This window comes from Peromyscus maniculatus, chromosome 4, assembly GCF_049852395.1.
Source record: "Peromyscus maniculatus bairdii isolate BWxNUB_F1_BW_parent chromosome 4, HU_Pman_BW_mat_3.1, whole genome shotgun sequence".
Classification (NCBI taxonomy): Eukaryota; Metazoa; Chordata; class Mammalia; order Rodentia; family Cricetidae; genus Peromyscus; species Peromyscus maniculatus.
Genome location: NC_134855.1, coordinates 81,536,965 through 81,542,538, shown reverse-complemented (window position 1 = coordinate 81,542,538; position 5,574 = coordinate 81,536,965).

Sequence of the window (5,574 nt, the reverse complement as noted above, 5' to 3'; positions counted from 1 at the left end):
GTCCAGGCAGCCCCTAGGAGCTTTAGAGATATCTCCATCAGTGGAGATGAAGATAGAATGGTGAAAAATGAAAGGAATTTGGCTTGCCCCAGGATAGGCAACAATCCTCCAAGATAGTACACTGTGTATATTTCTCCCTGCAAAAAGTCCACTGACTGAGTGTAGAGTTGGCTCACCCAGCCCAGGGCATTTTCAGCAGCCAGATGTGACTGACTGAGAGGTAGTGGCTACAGTAGAGCTTGAGAGTCTCTCAGAGCCAGAGATTCAACCTGAGCCAAGCATCAGGTGCAAGAGAAAGCACGGCCCTATTTCACTGGCTCTAGTCAGAGCAAAGCAATGCAAGCTGTCCCCGCCCCCAACTCTTCGGTGGGGAGATACATGATAGGCCAAAGTAGCATCCCAGGATGAGGAAGTTGGATGGTTCATGAGCAACGATTGTGGACCATAGAGTTAAATGAGGTCATACCTTCTAGCCACGCCTCTAGCTGACATTACTCTTTGAGGAAATAATTGATACAAGTGGTGGGGTCTTTTCATGTTGTATTAGACCTTGTTAACTTTTTAAAAATATCTTTTTGTCTGCTGAACCCTCAAACCAACTGGAATATGCTTTCAGGGATCCTACCTACCTACAAGAGGTTTCTTTAGATAGTGCTAACTTTTGAGTGTCTCATAGATGCAGAAACACATACAAAAGATATGTGAGTGTAACTAAAGGAGCAAAGACGGGAAGTCAGTGTTCACAGGGTGAAGAGCCAGGCACAATTGTGAAATCGCTTGGGAGTTTTATGGTTGGGTGAGGCATATTATGATGTTTAAGAAAGTCATTGAGAAAAAACAACAACTTACAACAGCCTATACCTTACCTGTTGCAACAACACTTAAAGAGTTTAAATGAAGATAGCGCTGGAAGGAAAGAGATACTCCCAGAAGTCATAAGGTTACTGACTAAGAACTCCATGTCAAGGGTAAGTTACCTCCCTCTAAGTTGGTCCAGGAATGCCTCTAAAGCCCCTGACACAATAGTAGCTCATACCACTGCTGCTGGTCGCATGCCAAAACTAAATGCTCAGATCCTATTACGCACTCCTGTCGCTGAAGTCACCACATACTCTGGCTGGAGTACATAAAGAAATTGGAAACAGGATTCTCCCTTCCCGCCGAAGGGTCTGTGCAGACTTCTAAAGGCTACTCATTGAATGATAAAGGCCACTAGCCTTTATTACATCTAAGGCTACCAGTGGATTTATTGTTAAGCTATGAAGATAGCCTGTTAATGTCAATAGCATGCCAAGCAAGATGTGTCCACTGGTGTAATAGTGGTATGACTGTTGTGGGTACAACTGCTTTCTACTTGGGTTTAAGGCACATGTCACAGAAAGGAACTCACATTTGGTATTGTAAGACAAACAAAAACTTGTGGTTGGGAAGGTCGTAGGCAATAGTGGGGAACTACTGTTTTTGTTTTGTTAATTATATATAAGATGCCTGTCAAAGTGCCTTCTAAATTCTTATGGTTATGCCTATAGGTTATTGCTGATGTTGGCCTCGGTTAGAGAAGCTTTTCGCAGTGGGTGATTGTTACTGCAGATTCATGGCTAATCAAAGTACTGTTGCTATGGCAAAGCAGTCCAGTGATAAAAATAATGAGAGAAAATAAGTATAATTCTAAATCTTAGCACCCCTCCACGGCTCAGGAAACATCTTGAACGGAGGGGGCAGGATGTAAGAACCAGAGGGAGATTTTGAGTGCTGTGTAACTCTGCCCTGGAAGCGTGGCCTAGCTACTGCTGTCTTAGAAACAAAGAAGTTAGGAGTGTTCACACCAGAACTTCACAAAACCGGGCCCAGTAATATTTCCCTGTGGAAGTGGAGAGGCCTCACAAGGCCCACGAGGCAGACCATGAGGTGGCTTGGGAGGCAGATGAGGCTCCTCCTTGAGGATAGAGGAGTAGCTAACAATTGCTGGAGGGGGGGATATCAGTGGTGTGGTTACCCAGAACCTGCCCATGCTTCTGTAAATAATCCCACTCACGCTCCTGTCACCCACTTAAATCCACTGGTTCTCTAGCTAGACTGGATAGGATCATTTCTTTGATGCTACCAGTGCCTCACCCACAGCAGATACATGCCAGTTAACACTTCCCCATGGAAAGTCACATAATGCCTGGTCACCCCAGTCCCTAGAAAATTCTGACAGCTACAAATCAAGTGAGAAAGGCAGAGACTACCTCTCAGCAGGGCAAGCTTGTCACTGACCAAACCTGGCCTTCCCTGGTAAGACCACCACAGCCCGCTCACCACGCAGTGATCTCGGGCATGTTTATGAGGAGAGCATCCACAGGAAGACGTAAACTCCTCCTCAGGGGCTCTGGGGTAGAGGCAAAAGCTGATTCTTCTGGCTCTGCCTGCTGTCCTCTCCTCTGCCACAACATTGCCATGACCTTTTACCAGATGATTCTCTGCTTCTTTCCCTCGCTAGGGCAGAGGCCTGTTGGGGTCCCAGATAGAAGGAAGGTGTGCCCTCGTTGAAAGGCAAAAGGTACTGTAGGCTGTTACATCGACAGCGTTCAGCAGTCAAGGAAGAGATGTTTCTGAAGGCTTCCGACCTTCATTATTCACGTGGATGTGCTCTTGTTCATGCATGTACACGTGTGTGCATGTGGGGTGCATGTTTGTGCAGTTGTGAGTGGAGGTCAGAGGCAAACTTCAAGTGTCTTCATTAATCATTCCACAAACCCAGCCTTCCTAGTGTGGAATGTAATGATTCAGACACGTCTTACAAAAATGGAGGCTGCCTGATAAAAAGAGGAGCAATTGTATCCTTGGTGACACATCCAGGTGAGAGTCTACCAGCCCCAGCATCCCCAGATACCAACAGCTTCCTCCCAGTCCTCTCCTGATGTAAAGCTCGCTGGAAAAGCAAGATGCTGCTCTCTAGAAGAGATCATGGACCCTGAAATTTTCCATTATGTTTCTCAGTTTTCTCCCTTTCTCGAGGCCTGGTTAACATCATACTCTTATTAGTTCGTGAGTTCTGGTATGTGATATCAAACACCGAATGAACATATTAAACAAACAGGCTCTATACGAGGGGGAACATTTTGCCAACCATGCCTGTTGTTTCTGGGAACGTGATAGGTGTGTGGTGATACATTATGTACCCTAATAAAATTTGCTTGAAGATCAGAGGACAGAACAAGCCACTAGATTAAATATAGAGGTCAGGCAGTGGTGGCACACACCTTTAATCCTAGCACTTAAGAGGCAGAGTTCCGTCTGGATCTCTGTGAGTTCAAAGCCACCCTGAACTACATGAGATTGACTCAGTCTAGGAGAGAAACAGAGCCAGACAGTGGTGGCACACGCCTTTAATCCCAGCTCTTGAGATCTCATGCCTTTGCTTGGGAAGCACACACGCCTTTAATCCCAGGAAATGATGGCTGGGCGAAGAAAGGCATTTAAGGCGTGAGGAGACAGAACTAGTGGTTCCTTCAGGCTGAGGAGTTGGTGAGGTACGAGGTGGTGGATGAGGCTTGCTCTGCTTCTCTGATTTTCAGACAAATTTTATGAGGGTGTACAATATATCACCTTATCGGTGTCTCCAGTGTAGGTGAGCAGGGCAGCTGTGACACTCTGCACAGTCCCTACTCCTACGGCAGGGCCTCCAGCAAGCCCTGAGGTCAAGAGAAAGGTACAGAGCAGGGTAACGGTTAAGAGCCAGCCATGGGTCAGTTAGACTACAGTCTCCACTGTGCCATAGGCAGAGCTGAATGACCCTGGCTGAGGTACTCAGAACCACAGTTTCTTTGTCTGCAAACTGGAGATCACTCTTAGAGAGAGCACGCATGTGCCATGGTGCTGACGTGCATGGAGGTCCGGCTGTGGATGTGCACAACTGTTCCCCCTGTGTCCCTTAGGCAGCCCTATGCGAGTCCTGGGGGTGGTGCTAGCCGTCAGGTCCAGGTTCACACAGGGGTCAGGTCTTGTCAGACCCCCCTGACATCCACACTTCATTCCTCATCTGTCTCATCTTTCCTCCTGGTCTTGTCTTCCTCTCTCTACCCCTCCATCTTTCTCCCAGGAGTCCGCCTGTCCTCTCAATGGACCTCAGAGTCCCTCACGTCAGGCCATCCTTCTCCACTACTGTCAGCCTCACCAATGCTCCGGGGACGATGCAAGAAAGGAAATCCACTTGTTCCAACCATCACCCCCTGACGTTTATCTCAGACCCATCCCCTGGGCCACCCTTCCGCCCTCCCCTGCCCCGTGAACATCACTCAGTGTCTCTTCCGCGCACATTCGGAGTCTGATCTGCTCTCGCTGCTTATGACTGTCTCCAGGCTCTGCCCGAGGCTAACTGTTAAGGGCCTGATTTTCAGCCTGCGCTCACCAGCCCTGCCTTGCCGAGCCCTAACTCCAAGGGTGCCCTTGTCTCCTGCTTCCTAACCCTTGCGACCCATCTATGGAAAGTCTGCGCACCAGAACTGCTATGTGAGGGCTCCTGTGAGCTATTCTGGGAGGTATCCAGCCTTCTGAGACCCCACCCTCCCTCTGTTTCCTGTCCCACTCTCCTCGAAACCCATCTAAGAACTAACAGAATCAGGATTCTGATCGAAAAACAGAAAAACCCAGAGCCTCCCACAGAAGTAGCTACTTTTCTCAGCATAGCTTCAGCGACGGTGGACATCCTACCAGGTTTGAGACCATCATCACAAAAATGCATTTTTAGTGTATGCATTTCCGGATGTGCCCTGTGCGTGCGAGGACAGCCGTATGAGGAGGTCAGAGGTCAGTGTGGAATGTCTGACCCTGTGGTTCTCCACCTTCCTTTCTGAGGGACATGGTCTCTCATTGATGAACCCGGTGCTCATCAACTGGGTAGCCAGAGAGCTCTGAGACTCCACCTGTCTCTGTGCCCGGTGCTGAGACTGTAGAGGTGTGCTGCCACCCCGGGCTTTCTCTGTGGGCTCTGCGGATCCGAATCCAAATCCTCGTGTGTACAAAACAGGCACGTTACTGACCCAGCCGTCTCCTCTTGCATTTGTTTTTGTTAACTTCTGCAAGATTCCATCACATAAGTTTGTATACAGACAGACTCCAATCACTTGATGAGTGACCACCAGAAGAAAAGGCATCAGCAAAAAGAATAGAGGTTTGTTTTCCCTGTGGTTTGTTGGCATTCATCTCAGATTCCTACAGGCCCCTCTGCCTACTCAGACACTTCAAAGAGAAAGGCCTCCTGAGAGTAGCTGGTTCAGGAAGGTGGATGCAGATGTCAGTTCTAAAGCACTGTAACGGTACCCATTCTCCTCTCCATTTTTTGAGAAACCTTGTCTCAAAAAAAAAAAAAAGCAGGCTGGGCAAGCCAATAAGCAGCGCTCCTCTACGGCCTCTGCATCAGCTCCTGCCTTCAGGTTCCTGCCGTTTGAGTTCCTGTCCTGACTTCCTTCAATGATGAAGTGTTTAAGCCAAATTAACCCTTTCTTCCCCAACTTGTTCTTTGGTCATGGTGTTTTGTTGCAGCCATAGGAACCCTAACCAAGACAGCCCCGGTCCCACTAGTGTGCGCAT